The sequence below is a fragment of the Rhipicephalus sanguineus genome, chromosome 5 (assembly GCF_013339695.2).
Source record: "Rhipicephalus sanguineus isolate Rsan-2018 chromosome 5, BIME_Rsan_1.4, whole genome shotgun sequence".
NCBI lineage: Eukaryota > Metazoa > Arthropoda > Arachnida > Ixodida > Ixodidae > Rhipicephalus > Rhipicephalus sanguineus.
The window spans coordinates 54,922,956-54,950,314 of NC_051180.1; the positions used below are offsets into that span (position 1 = coordinate 54,922,956).

The following is a 27,359-nucleotide window of genomic DNA, read 5'->3' on the forward strand; positions in this document are numbered from 1 at the left end:
ACGCCAAGAAACCTGTGAGTTCTGGCATAAGGAATGGGCCGCCCGTTGATTGAGATGACATAAGGTTTCATTAGTTTCCGAGTGAATGCCACCAGTGCGCATTTTTCTGGTGATATGCTGAGACCTTGTCTACACAAGTACCTAGCTGTCAAAGTTGCTGCTCTTTGAAGCCGCGCACGTATCTGAGGACGTGTGACTGCCGAAGTCCAGACACAGATGTCGTCTGCGTATATTGAAACCTTGATGGTAGTTGGCAAGTAGTCAGCAAGCCCAATAAGTGCGAGGTTGAATAGCGTCGGGCTGAGAACTCCGCCTTGAGGAACGCCCCTGGAGGTATAGCGTCGTGTAGTTGGGCCATCGTCTGTTAACACAAAGAATGACCTTGCAGCCAGGTAACTTGCAATCCACGAAAAAATTCGACCACCGAGGCCAACCGCCGCAAGTGCATCGAGAATAGCCTCATGTAATACATTATCGTATGCACCTTTCACATCTAGGAACAAAGCTGCAGATAGTCGCTTACGGGACTTTTCGTGCTGAACATACGAAACGAGATCAACTACATTGTCGATGGAAGAGCGGTCACGTCGGAAACCAGCCATGGAATTCGGGTAAATCTTGTAGTGTTCAAGATACCACTCAAGGCGGCCAAGGATCATTCTTTCCATCATCTTTCCTACGCAGCTGGCTAGTGCAATTGGGCGGTATGAGGCGAGTTCGAGGGGCGATTTGCCCTGCTTCAAGAGAGGCACCAAGCGGCTTACTTTCCAGTCGTCGGGAACATTGCCATCCTGCCATGAGGAGTTGTAGAGGCTCAGCAATTCTCTCCTTGCGGCTCCTCCCAGGTTGCACAAGGCTCGATATGGAATACCATCTGGACCCGGAGTGGTAGAACGCCTGCAGAGAGCTAGTGCCGCCTCGAGCTCCTCCATTGTGAAAGGGAGGTCCATGCGGCAGTCACGGGAATGGGGGACGTCACCTCGGGCTGGAGAATCTGGACGAGTCGTTTGGTTGGCGATCCGCGCACAAAAATCATCTGCGACATCGATGTCTTGCCGCCCTTCAAAGAGTGCGAGCGCTTTGAATGGAAAACGTTGCTCCGGAAGGCAACGCAGACCTTGCACAGTTTTCCAAATGTGGGAAAGTGGCTTGCGGGGGTCTAGCGTCTGGCAAAACCTTGTCCAACGTTCCGACGCTAATTTATCCATGCGACGCTGAATCTTCTTTTGCATCCTCCTGGCTGCCCTAAGGTCGTGAATTGATTTCGTGCGCCGATATCGACGCTCCGCCCGGCGCCGCAGTGCTTGAAGTCTTTCCAACTCTATGTCGAAATCGTTTCGCGTGGAAGAGATTGTCAACGTGCGAGTGGCCTTTTGCATTGTACTCTTAATTGTTTGCTGTAACCCAGATTGTAGGCCCTCGCTGCAAGCATCTTCCATGTCAGATTTGAAGGTGGTCCATTGAGTCGCTCGAATGGTCCTCCGTAGACCAGCTCTTGACAAGCCTTTGATGCTAAGGTAGATGGGAATGTGATCACTCCCGTGTGTCTCAACATCTGGAAACCACTTGACATATCTGGCGAGAGAGTTAGAGACAAAAGCAAGGTCGAAGCAGCTTCCGTATGTCACGCCTCGAAGAAAAGTGGGGCAACCATCATTCAGGAGAGTAAGGCCATAGTGGTAGGCGGCGCTTGCTAATCTTCGTCCTCTTGCATTTGTCCTTGGACTTCCCCATGCAGGGTGGTGCGCATTGAAATCTCCTATGATAACCCATGGAGGAGGACAAACACTCAAGATATTCGCTAATCTTCGTGAATCGAAATTGCTTGAAGGCGATATATACACGCTTATGAGAGTAAACAGGAGTTTGTGCTTTTTAACGGTGATGCATACATATTGATTGTCATCGTGAGGCGCAATTGGTTGCACCACATAGGTGAGTTCACGACGAACAAAAACGATGATCTTGCTGCACGCACCGTTTGTTGAAGACATGACAGCTTCGTACCCTGTCAATCTGGTTGGTTTCGACAAATTGGGCTCACAAATGACGATCAGTGGAAACACATTACTATACACAAACTGACGAAAATCTGAAAGGCGTGATTTAAGCCCTCTGGCGTTCCATTGGATAATGGACGCTGATTTGACTTCTTGACGGAAGGATGAGGTGTGGGTAGCCATCTTTCTATTCGAGAGATTCAAGCACTGGGCTTAAGGCGTCCAGCACTCTAAGTGCGCTTCGAGCTGATGTTGTTCCCATGTCCTCTAATATCGCTCGGATGGCTCCCATGAGGGAACGCAGCACCGAAATGACTTGACGATCTGTTTTAGGTATACCATCCATGACCGGAGATGGCTCCGGTGGAGCGGCGACCTTCCGAGGTTCCTTGTCAAGGGGCCGGGTCGGAAGCGCAGGCCATTCCTCTGGAGGAAGATGCTTATCCGCTGCCTTCGTGGAACTGGTGGGCACTTTCGCGGCGCGACTGAGTGGTGCCGCCACGGAGTGGGCACTGTCATATCGGGCATGCGCGTTCTTAGAAGACGTACGATGACGCCGACGTCGACGCCGACGCTTGACAACTTCGGCTGCCTCCCTGTGGGTCGAGTTGTCTCGAACCATTTGCTTGAGAACCTCACGCTCCTTCTTGATGCGAGGACAGTCTTTCGACGAGGCAGCGTGAGGACCGCTGCAGTTGGCACATTTCAGAGTAGTGGCACGGCAGGTGTCTTCTGCATGAGGTTCAGCGCAACGGGGACAGAGTAGCGAGTTGGGGCACACGCCTCTGACGTGTCCTAGCCTGAAGCACTGATGACACTGAAGCGGCTTCTGTATGAATGGCCGTACCGGATGGCGGAAATGTCCGACTTTCACGTGGGATGGTATGCAATCCCCCTTGAAGATCAATTTTACGCAGCGCGTATTCCCAAGGCGACGCACTTGTGTAATGACAATGCCCTCGTTTGCCGGCTTGATGAGGGTAGGTAAGTCAGCACTGGGAATGTCAATGTCGATGTCGTAAATTACACCGGCTATAGATGTATCATCCATCGGGATAAAGGGGCGCATTTTAATGCCGCCTAGCTCCGTCATTTGTTGAAGCTGCCCCAGAGCACTCACGTTGTTCACGTCTATGGCAAGGATGTTCTTCCGTGGATTAATTCTGATGTCTTTAATTTGATCCGGCACCGCACGTTCCAGAATAACGGATAGGGCTTGCCTGTTCAGCAGTCGTAGGTTGCTTGAGGGATCCTCCGGCATGAAGATGATGACATGCGGCCAGCGCGCAGGCCTTGACTGCATAGTCGCTGTACTCGCAGGCGTCGAAGGCGGTGCGTTGATGATCTTCCTCTTCGCCCTCTTACCCCGGACGGGTATGAAGCTGTCGTCTGATGTGTCGTCTTCTGACATAGAGTACAGCTCGGTGTCCTCAGTGTCACTGGGAGAGCCAACTCGCTTCCTTGCGATTGACGGCCGCGGTGACTTCTGGCCAGACGGGCCTCTGGCCTGCTCCGCGTCCATGACCGCAAGACGGGGAGGCGAGGCACCTCGAAAAAGCGAAAGTTTCACTAAAAATTCAGAGAGCACAGAAACAAGCGTTCTGCCAACAAGACACTTCCTTCAACTAAGGTTTCCAACTAAAACTTTTTTTTTCAACTAAGGTTTCCAACTAAAATGATAAACAAAGACAGGAAACTTGCCGAAACCCATTTCATGCAGTGAACGTTGACGGTCGACGTATTCTCCCAACTCGAAAAAGAAACTATGACATAGTTTGTTTCTCGCCCAGATTTCGCTAAAATACTGAAGTGCTGGTAACAGCCGCAAAATGTTGAAGAGAGTTGCGCATGTAAATAACGGTATAATCTAAAGCGGCACCCATAGGCGAGCGCAGCGAGGGGGGGGGCACGGAGTGTATTTAGGGGTTGAGGGGGAAGGGAATAAATGGGAGGTCTGTATTAGGACCCTGACGCAGTGTACCCTGACGCAAGTGGCTGTATTACGGTTCATCTTATGTATCGCCTCGCAGATTTCCATCGTCTTGTGAACTTTCTTCAGTTGCTGGATAGCCGCTAAACAATCAGTGAATACGTCAAATTGCTTAATTGTAGGCAGCTTAGAGATTACATCCCGCACTGCGTCATGGATGGCTTTAAGTTTCATTAGAAGAGGACTGGCTTCCGTAGATAGATAATGCTGGTGACCACTGATAAAATTATGCGTGGTACTTAGGAATGATGTCCTCTCGTAGTCTTGTAGGCTAGCAGCATGTTTATAGACTTCGCAGGTATTAGCGCATGCTACTTCGATGATAGAGCATTCGTCAATAATACCTGATGTATCGCTGCGCCGTAACTTCGTTGTCTTATTAGATGTGATGGTGGTGAATTCCCAGGGAGGCATTGTATCGGACTGGTTGTCAATGTGTGACCCGCGTTGAAAGTGAGCATGCAACGCAGCAACAACCGGAACAAGTTGCTTTTATTTCAACCGCTTTCTCCCTTTGCGAAATTAATTCTGCAATTGTGTTAAGCTGGGCGTGCTCCTGTAAAGTAAAGTTGGTATCGGAGTGATGCGGGGTAACGTTGTTATTGTGTGCATGGCGTCACGGTTATAGTCTCCAACTGTGCCAGCTGTGCCAAAGTTAAACGTTGAAATTGCGTCTGGTATAAAATCCTTGGATGCAGAACTGTGCGTACGAGCCGTCGAGCTACATCAGTACGAGCTCCAGCTGCTTTTGATGCAATGCGGCGAATCAGGTGAAGCGTTTTTGTGGAACTCTGCCTGACTTTGCGCAGCCAGTGCGCACCACTGCCGTATTCCAACCTCGCACAGACGTGCCACAATGATCTTTAAGAAATGTTGTACTTAACCGTTGCTTAGTGCTACGGCCATAGGTCGGCAAAAAATGTAGAGCTCACTCAGACTCACTCATGAAACATAATTTTCCCTTAGACTCAGACTCAGCAAAATTTTCCTCAACCGGACTCACTAAGACTCAGACTCACGGCTCGATCTGAGTCTGAGTGAGTCGACTCATGAGTGAGATTGCCGACCTATGGCTACGGCGCTAGTGATACTGGCTACACGCTTTATGATCGGGAAAGGGATTATGGCTACGTCACTGCCATTGGAGCTCGTCCCAGCGCCCTGTCCCATTCGTCAAAGAGAGTCGTTAAGGAGACGCACCTGCGAAGTTTGGGCAGCTAGTCTCTCCTTAGCCGCGGAGCAGCTCTCGTGTCTGTTCAGCGATGAGTCCGCCGCCTCCAGTGGAAGATGCACGTGGCCGTGCTGATCCACGAACCCATATGACATCGTCGTCACGTAACAGCATTTCCTGCGCATCCAGAAGAGGGACCGTTCTTAAACACCGGAATAGGCTTTTCAGGCGCGAAATCTTTTCACTCAAATGAGGATATAGGCACGCGCACTGGAAAAGGGTGTGGGGCGACGTGACCCCGCTTCACCGTTCAGGGAGCGGGCGCAAATGAGGTTTTGTAACTTTTATCGTTCAGCAAGCACCTGCGTCAAAGCCAGGGCTGGGCAAAGATACTTTGAATTTGTATCGCGATACGATACAAGATACTCAGGCAAGAAGTATTGGAAATACAGATACAAGATACTGCCGCAAAAATTGTATCCGATACGATACTTGGCAACTGTATCTTAAGATACGTCGATACAATCTCAAATTTGTTATTATAGATCCATATGATATAGCAGCAAACACCTATGCATGAAAATGTCTTCTTGAAAATTTCTTAACTGTGACATATTTTGTTTCACTTGAATGAAATGCCTGTTAGTATCTCAAAAGTTTTGCCCTATGTATATACTTGCTCAAAGTACATTAGTTTCCTTCCAAAACAACTGATCGGGGCTTGTTTTAGCTTCTTCACAGGACAACTCTTTATACACTTCGCTGACAGCGGTACTTGCATTGCACAGCATGCCGACCATCTAGCAGGTTGCCATATAATCAGAATAACTTTAATAAGAAGCCTTCGCACGACGGCGCAAATACCGGTGTAGGCTTTTACCTTCTCCGTAAAAGACAGCTTGCACAATACCGTATATCCGGACAGGGGTACAGCAGCAACAGCGCTAGTAGCGACATTTTGTTTTTTTCTTTTTTGTGGGGGGGGGGGGGACGCATGGTGTATACTAGGGGTTTGAGACCTTTAGCTAGCGGCCCGGCCGGCACACATGACCATCTCCGTCCCATTTGTTTTTACTTTCTAAATAAGTATGTTCGTGAGCTACACAAACATGACTGGTCTCAAGCATTTCTTTCGTGAGGAACATGTGGTCACCATGTGCTGAAACATAACCTTGGAACAAAAAATCTACATTTCAATCGGCGTCCAGATTTCACTCGTGTACATCGGTATCGATGTTTCTCGAATCCTGACTCCAAATCCCTTCAGAAATGACCTATATATGAGATATGGGAAAGGCTTCGTTTCAAACGTCATTTTGTTCAAACTCTCTCCCACCATCTTCACTGTCCCAGCCCTTGCAACTAAATTTCGCGACTGCGACCTGCTGGCTATAAGCTCAGTTTGAGACCCCTGGTGTATACGTATACGACGTAAAACTGCAATGAACTTTCATATTCTACTTATCTGCTGGCGTAAAGTATTCTTCGTTGATATACTCACTAACGTGCAATCTTTTTAGCAATTTTTCTTCAACGAGAGAACATGTGCAACACAGAAACGTCTCAGACGTATGGTATAGTCCCACAGAGCGTCGCAGGACACCGCCGCTATTCGCGCTATTGCCACTTGCAGCTCCCATTACATGGTGATTAGTAATGCGAAAAGTGTTTAAGAAAGCCTAAAACAGGAAAACAAATATGGGTAAAATAGAAATGTGTTTGTGTATCAAACATTCACATTGAATGAGTACAGAAACACAATACAGACGGTGCCCTTAATAGCTATGAGCACGAAGTATCGTCAACTTACCTATTAAGACAATAGAAAATTCAGTGTCTATGGAAATTGCCTGAAACAGCTCGTTGGGACGCTCATGAGCAAAACAGAGCATTCAGTAAAACAGTTTCTCGATCGAATCTCCTTCCTAACATCTTTAAGATGGCTCCTAATGATTTCCATTATTATAATGCAAACTCAATTTCACTATTTTCATAAGCGGTAAGCAGAATGTTTTGTACTGTTTACTCAAGGTACGCCCGCATAATTATATCTTTGTTTTCAAAATCGCCTTGGCAACGTGTAAATGTGTAAACAGTAGTGGAATTAAAGTAGACAGAAGAATAAAGCAGAGATCTTATTTTGGGAGCGCGTTACAAAAGACATACTGCAGTGACCAGACCGGAAAAACAGTGCAGAGACTTAGGTAATGCAAGGGATGCAAAATGACAGCTAAGAAAGCATTTGTGCTAATAATCAAATTATGATTTCATAAATTATTTGAATAAATGTAGCAAGAAGTGGAAAATACGGTACGCCAAGATATTTACTGTTACGTAAACGCTTGCTCTTTTAGATGTAGCATCAGTACCAATGGTGCTAACGTTGTTAGATTCTTATTTGCATATAAGTTAATTCATGGCATGCAAGTCAAACTTACCTCCACGAAATACTTCAAATCGATGATATGTAAAATCCACGCGACGCAAGGGAACCCCATTCTTGCACGCATCACATTTCGTTACGGAGCAAGACGCAAGAGAATCTTCAATAACGACACTGTAGCAACATCAGAATTTGCGCGGTAGACAAGGCGCAGGACAGTGGCTAAGAGCAAGTGTCGCGGCATCGGCGCAACTAAAAAATGTCACAGTTTCGCCGTAACGGCGAAGCAATGATTGCGATAACAATAAATTGTAATGTAACGCGAAGAACGGAAAGCAGCTCGAAATTGCCAGCGCATCGTTCGAGCCCAAAGGACGCACGAAAAGAACGCACACAGGACGAGCGCGAACTAATGCGTCACAGCTCGACACTTGAAGCGCACTGCTCAAACATAAAGCAGGACGCACGAAACAAACGAACAGGTACGCACAAGACGAGCGCGAACTAATTGTCACAGTTGTTACTTATTTCTGTTTGAACAGCGCGCTCCTTTCGCAAACGCGGCCGCTGCAGCGAGCGAAGCGAAGCACCCCACCGGCCGCCCCTTCTTTCCTTGAGATAAGCGCACGAAAGCGACGACGCCCTGTAGAGCGAACAGCAACGGCGTTCGCAGGGGCGGGGCGACGATCTTTAAAGCGCGCAACACGCGCGCACGTCGCGCCATCTATGTGGCCACTAAGAAAGCATGCTGAATTACATGGTATATATAAATAGCTCGCCGTTAGCAGGCTGAGAGACGGTGCTGTTGTGGCCTAACGTCTAACGCGGCGGGCTGCAAAGCGAGAGGTCGCCCGTCCGATTCCGCGCGTTGGAAAGAATTTCTTAATTATTTTTCTTTGTGGCCTTTCTATATATATACATACTTATACATATACGGTGAATGACGGCGACGGGGACGGACATTTTCCAGCCGAGACTGTCCATATAATTGCTATCGCAATAAAAGAATGAAATCGAGCAAACAAAAGGTACGTGGGCTGGGCGTAGACGTCCGCGCGCTTGTCTTGCGTCACTGCCCTAAGACTTATTCAGATGGCTTAGTGGCAACAGTACCAGCTTGAGAAGCGGAGCTTGGCCAGTGATTATTGTTTTGCACGGTTGTGTTGCGATAGAAGTATCTTGCATCTTAAGATACACGATACATTTTCGAATCTATCGGAAATACAGATACAGATACTCGTCTTTCGAGAAGTATGGCGATACAGATACAAGATATCCAAGGAGTATCTAAGATAGTATCTCAGATACATGTATCATCGATGCTGCCCAGCACTGGTCAAAGCTCATGCATCTCTGTTGAGATGACAATGAAGAGTCCTTGGAAAGTTGACTCTGTGTACACACGCATAAGAAGGCAGGAGGAAAACAAAAGAGAGAAGGTAGAGAGGTTAACCGGAAATATGTCCTTTTGGCAGCCCTACTGCCCTGGGGGGAAAGGGAAAGGGGAATAGAAAGAGGGAAAGGAGGGGGTGAATGAAAGAAATGAGCAATAAATGGGCTGATGAATATGCCTCGGTTGCACTATAGTCAGAGGTTTTCCCGCATGCCCGCAGTCCTCAAAAAGCACAAAAGTGCTTTGACTGTTTAAGCTGCTGGATTAGAAAAGCGATTGGCCATAGTTTCACAGAGTGCAAGTGCTGTAAAATATTTGTTTAAATTCGCTTTTCACATGAAATAAGTCGCGCAGCTTGCTCAAACGTCCGCGTTGTTTCTGTTGTGTTTGGAACAAAACGTGAACGATTTATAGTATCACTTGTAATCTACTGCCTTACATTGCGACGGGCGTCAAACACGGTCAGTATAACTACGCCGCCAGCTTACGGTCACCCATTCTATCCCTCCCGTGCGCACGCGTACGGATGACGACACCTGTCCAACGAGTGCGACGGCAGTGTAATTGGCGCGAAGAATGATACTCTCGGATGTGGCCTGCGTTCGTACGAGAGAGGAGATCCTTATATCTGCAGCCGTTACTTTCGCAAGACCCGAACGAGATGATCCACTCGGTCCAGCAAGGAGACCGTACGCACAACGGAAACTGAAATTGTAGCAGCACACTCGGCTGCACACGCTTATGCAACGCAACCCTTTTTTGCAATTGCTAAGCGAGCCCTGAAGAAATGTGTCGCATTCGTCGGACGCCATTTTGAAATTGTTGCGTAGCACAAAGCTTATATGCCCTTAACCCTTACTTCCTCTTGGCACCTTTATTACTGCATCATCTAGTGTCTTGCATCAAAAAAAAGAAAAAGAAGAATAGGTTGAGCAAGAAGCCGTAAAAAGCATCGTTTATATATACGCAGCAACATCTCCTGACACAAATTCCAGGGATAAAGAAAAGAAGCAGCGATTCTTTCCCCGTGCTCGGAGACCCTTTTCGCTCGTATTTTTCCTGCCGAACTGTTGCAGGCAACTTCTTTACGATACAAAAGTAAGCATCCTATAGTGATCGATAACCGGAGCAAAAATTGTTCTATGTCAAGCGCGATACAACCTATCATTTCCGGTCCATTCGCGGTTTCCTTGATGAATGGTTGGGTGTCGTCGGAGAAAAAAAAAAAGAAACACGTTCAGTCAAAGTGGTTTTCAAGTACAGAAAAGAAATGCAATCTCGAGGGTTCGAACTGTTTCTGCGCTATGGTAAAGGCATCGGGAAAACGAGGATTTTTTTCCGTGTCCATGACGAATGAGAAAGCCTTCTGACAGCTGAATTACAGCGGTTCTCTTCTCATTCAGAAGATCCGCGTATTGAATAACACGGCTCGACGCTTCGAAGTCTTGCTCTTCATCCTTCTTTTGTTTCATTATAAGCATTCCAATAACCTTAGATGCCTCAAACTTTAAAAACAGAAAGATCGCATTGTTTCGTAATGATCTCGCTGCTAGTCTTTCACGCGTAAGAAATCAAGTTAACTACATGGATTCTCTGCATCCGAGTCCAAACTATTTCGAGCGTGATCGAAACTTAGCGGGCGCGCTACGTCGTTCGAACGTCGATATAAGGCGGGCCGCGGTTGCATGCCTTATCAGACGTGAGGGAAAGCTCGACGTTTTGTTTGCTAATGGAGGTAGTCATTCGGTGCATTTACGTTTACGCTGACGGTAAAAGAGCAACGTTACACGCTTCAGTAGCAAGGAAAGCAAACTGGCGACGCCCGTCGCAGTACTGGGTGTGTTCTCTATTCGAGCGTATTGCTCGAGTTACCGCATTATTCTGCGCGTTGAATCGGAGAATTCATCTTTCTAGCACTCAGTGTTTTGCTTCTGGCATCCTTGACATTGCTCGCTCAATGGTGGCCATCTGCAAGGCTATCTACAAGTCCCGCTTTGAAAGCCATGTATACGTCGTATGCCCCTATAGATCAGTCCTAGTTGCTGCGCCTATACTGGTAAGTGCTGCATGAAAAAAAAAAAAAGTGGATTTTTTTTGAAGCTGCGTCCCTGGGTGCATCTTTGGTATTATTGGTTTTGTAAAATTCTTTGTTAAAAAGAAACACTGCGTGATGAAACAGCGCTGGATGAGACGACGTATAGGCAGTCACTGTGTGTGATTCGTCGCTTTTTTGTTTGTTTCTTTCTTTCTATCAATATCTGGTTATTTGCTGTACAGACCCCATTTTCTGCGTGAGTGCGTTAGTCCGCGCACGTGTTCTGCCCTCCCAGTTTTCCTGTCCTTAAAATCGTCATAACATCCGCTCGAACATGCTTTCAGCTAATGGTGCAGTCATTCGCTTCCCAGGAGCCCCGTTCCTCTTAGTCGTGCTCGTCGTAAGAAACACGACACTGCAATGTCGTCTCCTCAGGGCTGCAGCTTAGTAATCACTGTATTCACATATTAGTCCAATATTTCAATGGGAACTGTATATATGGCTAGCACTGACGTCACTGAAAGCGCCGTGCTGGAGCACCACCATGTGAAGACGCGACGTTTCCGATGTCACAGTAATGTCATCAAACATTACAAGCAGGTTCTTTCATTATTCAAGCACAGATACCTTCCTGCCGCGTCGTTTTCACATACACGCAACTTGTTTGTCGTCAAAGCCGCCATCGTGGAGTCCCAGTTCCTTTCAGAAGCTGCGTCCATGACGTCACGTGCAAGCCATCTATAGAATCGCTATGTACTTTTAGGAGCTGGTTCGCCAGGTTCTTAAGCTGGGCAAAGTCCCGCGCCGTAAGCGTAGCCATCATTCCAGAGGCGACCGCTACAGGCGCAGCTCGCGCGACAGAGAAGTCTTCTTCCTCTTGTTTTTCGTGCGCCTTGATAAAGATATTAACGCAGGCAAAACCACATATAGCATAGTCAACTGTAGCATGCGCACGCTCGCGCGAACGAGAAGTCTGCTTCCTCTTGTTCTTCGACAGCCTTGATGATGATAATAACGCAGGCAAAACCACATATAGCATAGCCAACTGTAGAATGCGGCGCTCGCTCCACTCCGGCAGTGCGCTTCGATACTACTAACATGAACGAAGAAGACAAGGCGGCGGAGCGGAGGGCTCGCAAGGCAGCAGCATCGTGGGCTCGCCGCCAAGACCCTGCGGTGAGAGTTCGCGAGGCCGCAGAGAGACGTCAGCGTCGTGCGGACCCCGAGATACAAGCCCGCGAAGCCGTAGCAGCGAGGAAGCGGTGGCAACAGAACCTCGGAGAGGTACGGGCGCGGGATGCAGCGGCCAAGCGCCGAAAGCGGTCGCTACCTGAAGTTGGTGGCACCGACGCGCGCTTCAAGCGCGATTTCCTCGACCACACGTTCGGCCACAGCTGCAAGGTATGCGACCGCTTATGGTTCGACAACAGCCTGACCACAATCGCTACTATAAAAACGTGTGACGTCATTATATGACAGTAGATGAATTGTACGGAGCATTCACGATTTAACCGATTATCTTTTAGCCAACTCCTCAATCATCATTCACTTCGTGGATATGGCGCGATTTTTTTTTTTTGCTTTCTGACTCGTGTTCTTTTTTTTTCTTTTTCAGTGGTGGACCCTTGCAAAAGTTAGGTTTCAAACTATCCTCTCAGACGAGAAGCGCGGCATATCCTCAGTGACGTCAAGTACTTTTCATTAGTTTTGTCATTGCTTTCACGAGGCTTAAAAAAACGAATATCATTTACGGATAGATAGATAGATAGATAGATAGATAGATAGATAGATAGATAGATAGATAGATAGATAGATAGATAGATAGATAGATAGATAGATAGATAGATAGATAGATAGATAGATAGATAGATAGAAGGAGGACGACGAAGAGGAGCAGAAAAGAGCATGGTTGACTGTGGCCGTTCCGAGCGGTTCGCTACACAGCAAATCAATCTAATTGCCCGGAAAAGTCTGATTACATGAAAGTTATAAAAAAAGTTAACGCGGACGTGAAATTTCGCAAGGGTCCCGACGACCAGGAACGAGTTTGATATTGCGAAAGTGATTAGGTAGTGCTGCTCTGGTGGAAGGTGCTACTTACACATTGTGAACTGCTTTATTTTTTCTAAAATTTGTTCTCGCTCAGTTGCTCTCTTACCAATCAGGAGAGACATTAGGAGGAACGATTATGGAATTTAAGGTCTTGCTGGTCTTACGTATTATACGCTGGTTTATGAGCTCAAAGAATTACATTTACTCTTTGTTATCTTATATTAAGACGAAGCTTTAGTTGACCAGCTTGTAGTATATACCCAAATAAATGGGAAATGAAAGCACCACTTTGATCGGCATCCAGCCTGACAAACTTAATGAAATTCGTCAGGTTGGAAAGGAAACGTTAGAAACTACAGAATGCGCGTATAGTGCTAGAAAAAATGTTCAAGTTATGATGTCTCTGCTTTTGACGTAACCTCCTTTTAAAAAAATGGAGAAATTGGAGATCAATCCCGTGTAGAATCATGCAACTAAGCGCCAAATACAACAGCAGCGAGAACCCATATCACAATTTCATGAACTGCTTCGGTTGAGGCATCGGAAGCTGAAAAAGACGAACGTGTTAAATACAACTCTGCACTACACTGCTGGAATGTGAGTTGCGGACGTCTGTAGGAATATTGTAAACATTGTAACAGTTTTATGGAAACTGAAAGTGACCCAATTTGCTTGCTTTAGATGGTGTTTGTTATTATTTATATTATGTTTCTTTTGTCGTTGTCGTCGTCATCGTCGTCGTCGTCGTCGTTGTTTTGTTGTTGTTGTTGTTGTTGTTGTTGTTGTTGTTGTTGTTGTTGTTGTTGTTGTTGTTGTTGTTGTTGTTGTTGTTGTTGTTGTTGTTGTTGTTGTTGTTGTTGTTGTTGTTGTTGTTGTTGTTGTTGTTGTTGTTGTTGTTGTTGTTGTTTGGATACACAAAACACACAAAGGACACAGAGGAAATAGGGAGGGAACAGGTTGACAGCTGCCACCTAAAGGGGCACAAAGCCTGCCTGCTACTTCGGGAAGGGGGATACATAGAGGAAAGGAAGATAGCGAGGCAGTGATATAGTACCACAAAGATTAAAACAATTCAGGTGTTCATGTTGAATTAGTAGAAAAACTGACAAGCCCTTAGCGAAGTCAACCTCAGACGTGATCATAAGCAATGCAAGAAGTCTATCGTTGGGAAATGAGTGTCGTTGATACATAAATCACTCCCTGATTATAATTATACAGATGAGATCTCCTTTGTGTCCTTCGTGCAGTGCATGACAAGACGCGTTTGCAGCCTATCCAAATTGGGTAAGACAGCGCAAATTTCCGCGTCGTTTAGATATCAAAGATAAGGAGGCTCTGAGCAGTAAAACGTACTTGGTCCGCCAATAAGCACAGCCTGTGAGTCCATCGCCAACCAAGGCGCTTTTAATATTTAGGTGAGAGGCCAAACTGTCACAGCGAGACACTAATTAATGCTGAAGTCGCGCATGTCGGGGAAACATCTGCATCAGTGGCCAACCTTACTACTGCGCGCGTGCAGCCCTCGCCTCCCCCCCCCCCCTTTTAGTGTCCGTTCCCTTGATCCCAGTGTACGGTAACGTACGCTCACGCTCACCTGGTTAATCTCCTTGCCTTCTATCTATCTATCTATCTATCTATCTATCTATCTATCTATCTATCTATCTATCTATCTATCTATCTATCTATCTATCTATCTATCTATCTATCTATCTATCTATCTATCTATCTATCTATCTATCTATCTATCTATCTATCTATCTATCTATCTATCTATCTATCTATCTATCTATCTATCTATCACTCCATTCTCTCTCTTGTGTGTCTGTGACGCGAACAGACAGACAGAGAACTTTAATGAAGTCCTGAGGGACTAGTCGGGCAGGACCGACTGGGGCCCCCGGCTCGCAACTCGATATTAGTTTGTCAGCGTTTATACGTGAGGCAGCATAGTGGGTGTGATGCGGGTGAAACTACCCCTTTTTCGTTAAATATGTCTATCTCCATTTCTCTTTGTCATTCTCTTCGGGCCTACGATACCCTGTTTCTTATGTAATACCCGGAAATTAGATGCGATCAATTTTATTGAATATAAAACATCAGTTTCTTGCATGTTTTTCAACTTCATTCTTTTGATACTCATCAGAGAAACTTTCCCCTTCCTACGGTGATAGCCTGTCGTTCAAACTATGGTTTTGGGACGTTAAACGCCAGATATTATTATTATTATTATTATTATTATTATTATTATTATTATTATTATTATTATTATTATTATTATTATTATTATTATTATTATTATTATTATTATTATTATCGTTCGAACTAGCTGGATTTATTAAAGTACAAGCGCGCCAAATTATGTGAGTGGTGTTCCCGACCGTACCAGTTCTAAGGTGTGCTTGGTATTTTATTAAAGCGAACGGATGAGAGTTTATTGATCATTAGAGAGCGGCAGCAGCTGCTTCCTGTAACAGTAATGAAATACGTAAAGGCACAAAAAAGGGGGGGAGGATAAGGTGCGAGGCTGTGAATGCGTACTAAAATATGCTGGCAAAACAAAACGGAAAATCTTACATATCTAACTTCTCTCGATTTCTGAGATCGAGTTTAGCCGCCCTGGCGTTAAGACGGAAACTTTTGCAAGCGTAAACGTAGGGCGAATGAGACGCTCAAGGTTGAAGTCTTGATGAGTCAAACATTACCTCAACTTTATGCGCGATAACCGTACCAGTAACTAAAAGCCGATTATGTTAACTAAAAAACTTTGGACTAAATAAAATTCTTCCATCAAACAGTCAGGCGTAGGACATCCCTAAGTTCCCAGAATGAGGATGCTTAGATTGATGAACGAAGACCAGCAAAAAAAAAATGTTGCAGTTTCGCCGCAAGGGCGAAGGAATGAATGTCAAAGCAACAAATTATTATGTTATTATTATTTGGTTTGGATACACAAAAAAAATTCGGAGGATCCCACGCCTTGTGCGAATCGGTTTTATGCGAAGCAGACGGCGAGTAATTGTCTATGCGACCTTTTGTGGCTTTGAGCCAAGCGTTACGAGGTGGATCGACGTGTTTTTGCAAGTGTAGTAGTTGTATGCACATCTCGACATTACCAGGAACGTCGACTACACTGGCTTTTAAACGGGAACTTATGGTCTGACGTAACATGAGCACTATCGTAAGAGCACAGACGTCAGTATTATCGAAACGAAGTGCACGCTACGGTGTGATGATGTGAATATGATTCATTACCGTATTCCTCCGCGTTCGAGCAAGGCTTGCATATACAAGTAGCTTGTTGAATTGTAGGAATACAAATGTAATGTTTATTAGATTGCTATAAAAGCGGAGCTAGCACTGGAACCACACTTGACGTTAACCCGACGTGGCGTCTGTGCCATCGGGGCACATACGTAATCTTTATTGCTTTGTTATAAAATTAAATGATAAGTACTGCAACTACAATTGACGTTGCACCGACATTACGCCTGCGTAGGGCCTTTTTCCAAAGCAGTTTGAAGACCTAGCGTGGCTCTGTGGTAGAATGCCTGATTGCCACGCAGAACGCTCGGGTTCGATTCCTGCTGGAATCCTTATCTTTATTCTTTTCATTCGTCGGGACAACACTGCCGATGTCTGTTTTTCTGAACGCTCTCGCATTTAAATTGCCAATGTCTGTTTTCGCCGTTCCTGGGTAGATGTGAACTGTCAATCACCGCGGCCCGTGGAATGAGGGTATGTGCCACACGTGTCTTGGGGAAAGGGGTTGACCACGCACGCGACAGGATTTTCACGTTATTCATGTCATGACCAGACAGTCATATTGTCACGTGGTCGTGACGTCGACGAAGACAGCAGTCGACGTTTGCAGGATGAAACTGTTTATTTGGCCGAACTTGTGGCCGGAAAATGAGAACTAGCACTACAGCAATACACGCTGTACAATGATAGCGGCGAACAGGGCGTCGTCCGTCGATCAACTGACAAGCGGTCAAGCGCGTCGGCTTTTATACAGGCGCTATCGAACTTTCCAGCGATATCGCTGGTGGTTGCGCAATCTCTAGAATGAGCTCGAGCGTTCGCGTCTTGCGCGCAATCTTAACAAAATCATCTACAATAATCGTGAAGCTTCTCGAAGAATGAGGCGCGGTTTGCGCTGAGCGTTGCCGACAGCCTTTGTGGGCAAATGCAGCAGAAGTGATCAGAAACGTACGTGGCAATATTCGTCAAACCCTCCTACCTTTCCATGCCAGTTTTGGTCTACACCAAGTTAAGGAGGCGATCCCGAGAACACCCAGACGTAGGCGGCTAGATAGGTAGGAACGCTCAAAGTGCCTTTGGTTCGCTAAGAAATGCTTCGCATTTAAAAATCACACAGACGGGGCACAAATAAGCGGTGACAAGAAAAAATGACTATAAACATTTCTATGTCTATAACATGTCAAACAAATTAGACTGTTATACGAAGTAACGCTAGCAGCTAGCCCCTTTAGCATCTGACCTGGCCAGTGATTCCTCGTTGGACTCTAAATAAAGTTTATTATCTACCTATCTGACCTGGCGTAACTCAACAAAACACTGGCGTAAGGAAGCGTGGCCTCATCAGCGAGCGAAGCGATCTTTGTGCTGTCTATCGCTTCAGCGCAAACTGAGTGGTGAGAACAAAGCCAATACAAAGGTATGAGGCGTTTGCTGATCCCTCTCAAGATATGCCGAGCGCAACCGCGCCCCGGCCGATCAGAGTACGCAGTTCGTGCCGCAGCCACGCAGCCCTCTTCCGCGAGCCCCCATTTCGGGAGATGGAAGACGGCCGGCGCGCTTCTTCTCCGCTTGAGCCTCGGTCGTCAGCTGCCATCGCACGAATTCAGTCGCACATGAAACATACGACGCGTGGTGTCATGTCATCGGCTCAGGACTTTATATGGAACTACACGGCGACACCTACGCCGACGGCAAAGTGCGCATGGAGAATCTATATATCTGCTATCGCAAGAATAGCCCACGAGTTCGTAAAATTCAGCGGCATCGCAGCCAGCACCCAGTGAGGACCGGGGAACGAAGATGCCTTTTCCGTGAAAATAAGATGAACTAACGTCATCATGAGGAAAGCAACGAAGACAGCTAGACTTTACAAAAGAACAGAGGACGCTCATTAGACAAAAATAGTGACACTCATGAAGTATTACGTTAAAACAAGATATAGAGGAATGCAAAAACTAACCTTATACTACGGCCCAAATTCACAAAAGAATGCTTTACGCTACAATGGTTAGTAAGAAAAACATTTCAGGAATTCCTGACGCCGGACTTATCTCTAATGAAGGCGGCCTACCACTGGCAGGTACCACTTACGAAAGAAACTCTTTGTGGACTCGGCCCTAATATATTGGAGAACGGTTAGTTACGTTTCCGCGCATGAAATCTGTTGCCACATTTAGTAACAATCCATTCAGTGCACACTACGCGAAATCCCCACAGATATGCGCGCATAATGAGTTCCGAAAACGCGCTCAAAGCCGCAATGGGGGCCAAGGTGAACAGGCACAAAGCAAATGAAGACGATACGCGGACGACACAAAGGCACACGAGAAGAGACACTATAGTTTTTCTACAGGTAAAGGCGACAAAGAAAGTAGTTAAATTGCAGATCAAAAAAGAATACTTGCGAGCAGAAGATCGGTTAATGCTAACGCATTCTTTGTCTCGATTGCACACGAATTTCGCATCGCTGAGATTCTTCCATTGTTGCTATTTCTCGTACAACCATCAATATGCATTCTACTGCATTTGTCCTTTCATTCTTGCGCACATCTGCATCTTTTCAAGCGACCAGTACATCGATGATGACTCTTAAATTTCCTTTATGAAAGAAAAAAAAGGTATTCGTCCTCGGTGATTTCTTGTGCCACAATACGGTCGCGCCCAAATTTAGACCTTATATATTGCAAGCTGGCATCTCGAGTGCTCAGTCAGCGTGAGAGTTGAACTTCCGAAATTCTCCTCCGAGATCGGAGGAGAGGAGGAAATCAATTACGGAGGACACCATAGACGAAGAAATTGCGATACGCCATCGCACGTATAATGTGCAATAACTCGAACGTCGCTTCCATTCCATTGACTTCCGATTTCTCCCTTTATTATTATTGTTTTTTTATACTCGAGTCCACCTGCCCGATCTTTCGTTGGTATTCGATGAGCCTCATATTACTTTCGCAGCGCCCTCTATCTATTTTCGCGCGAAAAGAAGTTAAAAAGTATACGTTCAAAAAAAAAAGCGAATTCGCGCGCCATTTGTTCGATGAGCGAACAAAAGTCAACATAAATTGCCGCCGTAGTTGGCTGGGTCGGCGATGAAAATTTCGGAGCTGTAAAAAAAAATGAGAAGTTGAAGAGCGAAAAGTAAAACGAATAAAAACGGGAAGTCAGCGCTGCGACGTTCTTCTTTCTGCCATAATGTTTTTTTGTTGTTGTTTTTTCCCTCTTTTTTTACTGAATTACCCATCCTGCCGACAAATACGTGTACAGTACAGCACGACGCGTCAGCCTCCTGCACGCCTCCTGCACGTTACGTACGTCACACGTACGTCATCGCTAGAATGCAGTGTCTGCGATTTGGGGAGTGGCTACATGCATTTCTAAGGAAAACCTGCCCTTCGATGCGAGTGGGTGCCGCATAGACATCAAATAAAACGAATATGTCACTTTTATTTTTTTTTATTTTTCGAAAAAAAAAAAAGCTACGTCGATCCCCTCCACTTTTACTATTTTATTTTCGACACCACCTTCGTGCTTTGTTCTTGTTCTTGTTCACCTGGTCACCATGCCTCACCATAGAGTTTCCTAAAATGACCTAGAGGGAACTCTGGCGCTGCGATCGTTCAGCCACCATGGGAATGATGGGTAGTACACGGATTTGCCTAGTATTCGTGCTTGTGGGCTTCGAACGCACTTGTGGCTTTGTTTATTTCTATGTTTTGGTTTTCTTTCGGATAAAAAAATGGATCGTTGTGAACTTCGTGACCAAATTTGAATCGATGAGCCTAAAGAAGTTAAAGTGGTGAAGTGAAACTGCTGATTTTTGCTGAACTTCGTTTTGCGACAAAGCGGATGCAGGCGACGCGGAGCCAAACGGAGCCGAAAGAACGAAGTTTAGACAAATCCGTGTACTACCCATGATTCCCATGCTGGCTGAAGCGCGATGCATTGCAGCTCCCATAGACACTAGCGCCAGAGTTCCCTCTATTAATATTGTAGGAAACTCTGTGTGCCTCACATCCACTGTGGGGGATTGGCTTCGTTCTTCCTATTGCCTCACTAGAGAATTCAAGAAGTACAGATTCAATATGCTTAGATATGATGCAAATATGACTGTTAAGCGAAATCAGGGAAGGCAAGTGATTGTTTTGTCTAGCTACCCGAATAATGTGTTCACACCCTTTGTCAGGGTGTCGGAACGGAACGAAAACCAAAAACGAAAAACGAAAAAAACGATATCTTTGACAGGAACGAAAACGTAACCGAAACTTTATCTATTTCGTTCCGGAGTGAAACTAAAAAATTTTTAATCGTTCTTCGATTCACGAGAAAACTTGGCAATCCGGAACAACTGTCATGCAATGTGAGCAATGATGTATATCCCAAGGTACAGTATTAGCGCCTACCTCAGACAGGGATTCCAAAGCAAGATATATTCAAATTGTGCGAAACATAGAGTTTCTTACAATAATACCTAGAGGGGAATCTTGCGCTAGTGTCTACGCGGGTTCCTTGAGCAGCGCTTCAACAACCATGGGAATGATGGGAAGTACAGGCTTCGGATTTGCTTCGGATGGATTAGGTTCTTGAGATTCGCAACGCTTGTTTGCTGAGTTTAAAACAAAGTGATATGAAGGTTATTCCAATTAAAACTTGCTTCATTCTTTTGTACGTAAAACTTATTGCAAAAAGTCTGCGTGACCGTGAGATGGAACTGAAACCTGGACAAATTCAACCACCAGGGTATGCATTGCTCTGCAATTGTGTTCCAGATTTGGCATCACCAAATAATGAATTCTTTTTGTACAACTCTTGGCAAGAAACACGCTTGCTTTTCCCTTGAAAGTACGCATTATCTATTTGTGGAAATAACAGTACTGTATTGAGTGAGAAACACTTAACGTATCATCTGCTGCGATGCCAGGTGCGTCTGTTCAAGTGGTCTGCCTCCAACGCATCTTTCGTTTTGTTGAGAAGTCAAGTCAGAGGAGCGCGACGGTGCGTCTACTTAGCTTCGCAGTCGTTTTGCAGCTGATTTGAACGAGTTTTGGTAAGACGCGCTTATCAAGCAAACGTGAACTCGATGCAGTTTGCTGCACTGACATGGAACGCTACATCTGTGCGCAGCGGTGAGTGCACAACGCTTTGCTAAAACTGCCAAATGCAACCTGTAAAGCTGGAGCGTCGCAGCAAACCAAGAGATCTAGCGGTCTTCAGCCTCTTTGAACAGCAAAAGCGGTGCTTGAGTGCTTTGAAACGCACCCCACTACCCACGCCTCGCGAAGAACGAAACTGAAACTGTAGAAAAAGATTCGTAGACAGTTCGCTAGCTAACGCTATCCAATCCGAAGCCTGTACTTCCCAACATTCCTATGGTGGTTGAACGATCGCAGCGCCAGTTTCCTCTCTAGCGTATTGTATGAAACTCTATGGCGCGAAAAACGAAAACAGTGGCAACCAGAGATGTTTATATTAACGCAAGTGGACGGCGGGGAGCTTCGATGCCGTCGAAGCTCCCCGCCGCATCACCGCCCGCACCCCTGTCCCTGCGCTGCGCGCGCCGCACACTCACTCGCTAAGTCGTTCCCGCCACCGAGCGCAGCAGACGCTCTCCCCACCCGCTCCCCATTCTACCGCCTTCATGAAAGCCAGCAGCGAGATGAGGTGCATAGTCGTTTGCGCGCCATTTCTAAGGAGCTTCGTTCATCGTTTGTATGCGTACACGGAACAACTGCTAGTTTTTATCAGAACAGCGGTCTCGCATATCGGAGAGTCAACTCTATCACGTACTGCTTCTGATATCATGCTCACTCCCTTGACACAATGCACTGAGCCTGCTAAAAAAAATCGTAATTGACTTTTTAGAAAAAGAAAACACTATGACTTTGAAGGGTATGCTGGTTTGTGCTAGTTGGTAGGAATTCATGCTACAGTTACTTCCGCTCCTCTGATGAACGTGGGAAAAACGTGTTTTACCCCTGTCCCACTTTCTTAAGAGGAGGGCAAGTAACTATATTACAAGTCCAATGTTTTTTATGATTACCTTAACTTCAAATTGTTGCGTAAAAAAAAACGTTACGAACCGTTACGGAACATTTTTTTTTTCGTTCTGGAGCAGAAACGGAATGGAACTTTTTGCGGTAGAACGAAACTAAAACCGAAACGAAAAAATATTTCGTTCCGACACCCTGCCCTTTCTGCTCTTGCTATAGATTTAAGTGCGCGTGTAACAAAAACAAACTCTCGTAATTAAGGCTTGATCCTGACTAACGAGGAACAAGAAGAACGCAATGACTGCACACTCAGGCAATTAAAGCAGTAAACGTTCATGACCTTGCGTTGGAACTTTGTAAGGCTTACTTCACTGAGCATCATTGCGGAGTTTCCAGCGCTTGGTGTTCCACATCGTTATTGACGGATTTCTATTTACTCCTGCTCAACGTGTGCTACCCTGCTGAAGGGTACAGGACCCGATATACCCGGCATCAGGATTGGATGATATTTGCCCTTACGAAAAATGCTATCGTAAATACGTTTTGTGAATACGAACCCGGATATTCTATTTAGTGTGGTTGATCTGCATGTGGCGTTTCTTGTGCGCATGCATATCCCCCTTTTGAGATTGTCTAACATGCGTAGATGTAGGTCTGAAGATTAACATTTGGAAAATTATTGGAAAGGGCTACCCGGAAACGCACACAACTGACTGCATAGTTGTCGACTTTGAAATGCTGCAAATGATTACGTATATGCAGAGTTGGTAACCACTGGGGAGCCTTGAAAAAGAGATACGAAGGTGAATAAAACGAAGTGGACGATAATTTGGCAGGCATCCTCGGTCGTATGTTACAAGCTTTCATTACCTTTCAAAATGAGTGCTTTTAAAATTAGAAGGATTTCATGCAGTACCAAATTAAACGAACCTTGGATTCAAGGCCAACGAAGAAACGTGGCGGGATTGCGCAACGAACGCTTCAAACGTAAAACAGCGGCGTTATTCAAAGAGATGGAGAGACAGCAATACAATTTATGGATAAAGCGAGAGTTGGTGACACGGTAAAGACGACACCTAAGCGGAAGTGATGCTTAACGGTTTCGGTGCAAACTGAAGAACATCCGGAGCGTGAGATTAACTGCACTCGTGCCAAAGGAAACAAAATCCCCTGAGGGACAGCACTGAACAGAAGTAAATTATGGAGATTTATGTTTCATAACTATGAACCGGATATGACGCATACCATGCTTCGGATCACCTGGGGTTCTATAACTCACTCTTTCCTGTTCTTTTTTCTTTCTTTTTTTTCTTCATCTCGTCTCCATCCTTACGCGGTCGCGGCAGCAGGAATCGAGCACGTGGCTTTGAGCTCAGCAACACAACCGAATATCTACAAGTCACTTGAACATATTTAAAAAAAGAAACAGCTCAAAAAACCGACACGGACGCAAGAAGTAGAAGGAACACACAATTTATTGTGTCCGTGTCGGTTTTCTGCGCTTTTTTTTTTTTTTTTTTCAAATATGTTCAGGAACTTTCACCAACTGGTCCAGCTTCCGATTCATCTAAAAGTCACCGCAGCAAGGCTGCCTGAACAAAGGTATGCGGAGGTGGCACGCAGACAGGGATGAAATGAGGAACCTTGCGAGAGTCGAAACAGGGCGCTTAATCAGTGATACTCCGGTATTTCGGTGCGCGTAATTAGGTCGATGATGAAGGTGGCCAACATGAAGTAAAAAGCCGCATCAAAGCGCGAAGACCTTGCGAATTCGACCCCCACATCATGCGGATACCGTGCATCGGGAAAAGGAGGCGGCAGCTTTTTCTGACCCTCAGCGCCCATTTCGCTGGGTGAGACGATGTACAGGTGGACTCTGTATTGATGGGAAGGACCGCACCCGTCGAGAAGGAAGCCAGAGGGCGAGGAGGTAAGCGGGGCAGTGGAGCGGCGGTGGCGGCACGGATCTCTGAAGCTATATACGCTACAGCGGTATGTACGCACGGAGCGCACCTTGAGGTGGGGGAATCGATCCCGCCACAGCGACGGCGCAGAATTTCCTGCCGGCGGCGGCGGGGGCTTTTGTGCAGCCGCCAGCAAAACTGCAGGGATCCGAACACCCCCTCCCGCCCCCTAGCCCAACGTGTTTCCGGTTGAGCGGCCGCAAGCCGAGATTGATTTCCCACCCTTCGTCACTCGAGCAGCAACAGCCAACGTCGCCGGCGATGGAACACCGAAGGGCCTTCGGATCATCCGGACACTCCAGAACAGCCAGAGCACGAAAGGGGGGTGGCGGTGGGTTCCTTATACCTTCTTCGAAGGAGGGGGATCGCCGCCGCCGGCGGCTCTTTGGATTCTCGTATCGTATATACCGCGTAGGCGGTGATACCACGTTTGGCACCGCCGTCCCGCATGTCGAGCTCTTCCTCCCTCTTACGCCTTCTATGTAGTTCGGGCCTCTCTATGCGTACAACCCGGACTGTAAGCGTTGCACTTTGGCCAGGAAGGAGAACAAATGCGTTTACTTAGGGAACGTCCAAAAGAGGCGCCCGTCGAGAACAGGGAAAATGGGAGGCCTGCGCGAAATGTCCACGTTATGCCTCCGGTGCACTTACTCTTCTTTTGCTGTTTCAGTTTTTTTTTTCGTCTAGTGAAGAAACCGCTTCGCGACAGGCTTCGCTCTGTACTCGTAAGTATGGAGATTCGGCCTATATTTGGCAAAGACGGAAAAAGAAAGTTCGAGAATCGAAACACAAACGGATAAAAAGAAAAGAAACGCGACGTTCGCGCGCAACTTTACATGCGTACCGAAGCCTCTGGTATTCTGAATAGAATTGGCTTCGCGAATAGCTCTATTTTCCTCCGACTCGCGTCTGGAACGTCTAGGGAGGCAATAAGAACAGAGTTCCATTTGAGGCTCTAGCTGCGCGGATCTCTCTCTAATCGCACAGACGTCTGGGACGCTGAAAGAAACTAAGCTGTTACTAACTAAGCAGTAACTATACCAGTTAGAAATTCCCGATGTTAAACGAAGACACTACATTATTCATTCCAAGTACAAGCAATCCTCACAGGCAGCGCAGTTTCCTGCAGAGCCAGATCCTGAAATATCACTGCCAGAAAAAGAGAGGGAGTGACCAATGTCGGTGCGCGCATACAGTCTATGGTCATCGTGCATTTAAGAAATGTTGATTAGACCTTTTTCAAGCACACGAGCGCCACCAACGGGCGCGCAAGCGGTCATGGGAAATGTGTGTACGCCGCAGCATACCGCAGCAGCCGCCTCGCCGAGCGCGCGGGCCTCGCGCTGTAGCTTTCCGCTTGCGCCGTGGCAGGACTTCTTAGACATAGTGAATTTGGCAAGGTGCAACATGTTACTGCGCAATTCAATCACGAACTTCAGTATCTAACTGCGACGGCCTCTCGACGATTTCCGTCTCTCCCACTGTTGGACCAGTTGAGCGGCTCAGAAGCGTCATTTCTCTTTTTTTTTTTTGTGCCAGTGCGCCTTACGGCATAAATGAAAAAAATATATATATACAACTCGGTTGCCTATGAAGTGTAGGAGCGGTCTATGATTCGCGGATGCATTTAGAATCAACGTCCATCGACAGTGTCGACGAACACAGTGTGAGGTTCTGATATTTTAAAGAGTACACTAGAAAGTGTAGTCGGCATTTGGGGAAATGAAATACATTCATTGCGTCGCTTGCACCATATATGTAAAAAACGATAAGTGCTTACTAACCTTCGTTTCGTTTGTGCTATAGCCACAGGTTGGAATAATACTTAGAGCGAAAAAAGAAAGGAGCAGTAAAAGGAAGGAAATGCACAAACCAGCGCTCACACACAACTGAAAGTTTATTGCACGCGTGAAAAAAAAACATATATACAAAAATGGGAGCGCCTCGCGCGTGTCATAAAGAGGCACAAAAAGTCAGACAACCAAGCCGCGTGCTTACAGTCGATTAACAAAGTTAAATTCCTTGTCTTGTGACGATTGAGAAGGTTGAGTGACACAATGTGTGGCTTTATTTATGACATGACATGCCCCCAAAATTTTTGTCTGATTAGGTTGATGGTATACAAAATTACTGTGCTTTCGAAGATGGGATTACATTTTCATGACTGACATAGCGGTGCGAGATGAGACGGCTCCATTCAATGAATTTCGATGCTCGCTGAGTCGCGTATTAATCGACCAGTCTGGCCGATGTACATGTAGACACAAGAAAGAGAAATTTGCGGTTAACTCCTACACAATTTACAAAACAATTGGCATGCCTCTGACCGCATTTTTCTTTGCCCACAGCAGACCTCTGCGACCTTAATGCGACTAAGCTTATTTGGGGCGGCAAACAGAACCTTCACCCCCACATCGCTTCCCTACGTTGATCTTCAGGCCATGCAACTTCTCATACATATGTGGAATAACTGCAATATTTCTAGTTTCTTCGCCATATACGGATGGAGGACGTCCGTGTTAGTCTTTCTTTGCCATGCGAACAGATTTTTGCAAACTGATACAACGATACGCAGGATATCCCGCCTCTTTGATCACTTTGCAGCTGGAAACTACTGCTTATCTTATGTGCGCAAGTTTTTTTTTTCCAATGCCGTGCGTAATCATCACATAACAATTCCTCGTTTAACAATATTCGAATGCGCCGACGCGAAATTAAACACCGATTTCGCTGAACGCCGGCTATACTGCCCGCAAACATGCTCCGCAGTGAAAATTGAAAGCATGTATCAAGAAACTGCAAATTATCAGAGCAAGGCATCTCGCAAGTGAATTCTAGTCCCATCCCGTTTTTTTAAACACATTTAGAATGAGCTCACTTCAATGTAGAGCGCGTGACTTTTCAATTAAGATCAAATAATCATCTGTATACCTGAACACTGTAACACCTCTCTACAGTTTCGTTAAACCCGATAACGAGCCGCTATGGCATTAAATGCCATAGCGGTTTGTGAACAAGTAATCATTGAATAAATATGAATTCGGTGTTCCAGCTCGCATTGCTCACGATAGCACGTTTTGACTGCATGTATCGGCACGTGATAACTCGCATGCCGCTTAATTG

General features: G+C 46.1%; 1 protein-coding gene across 2 annotated transcripts in view; it reads right to left on the minus strand.

The window, feature by feature from the left end:
* The window catches only part of LOC119393648 (muscarinic acetylcholine receptor gar-2), a 136,467-nt gene that overhangs the window by 14,588 nt on the left and 94,520 nt on the right, over window positions 1-27,359 (minus strand). For both annotated transcript variants that reach the window (XM_037660759.2, XM_037660758.2), the window contains one exon: window positions 5,191-5,338. The gene's annotated coding sequence lies outside the window, so the exon portion shown is untranslated. The remainder of the gene's footprint in view (window positions 1-5,190; window positions 5,339-27,359) is intronic.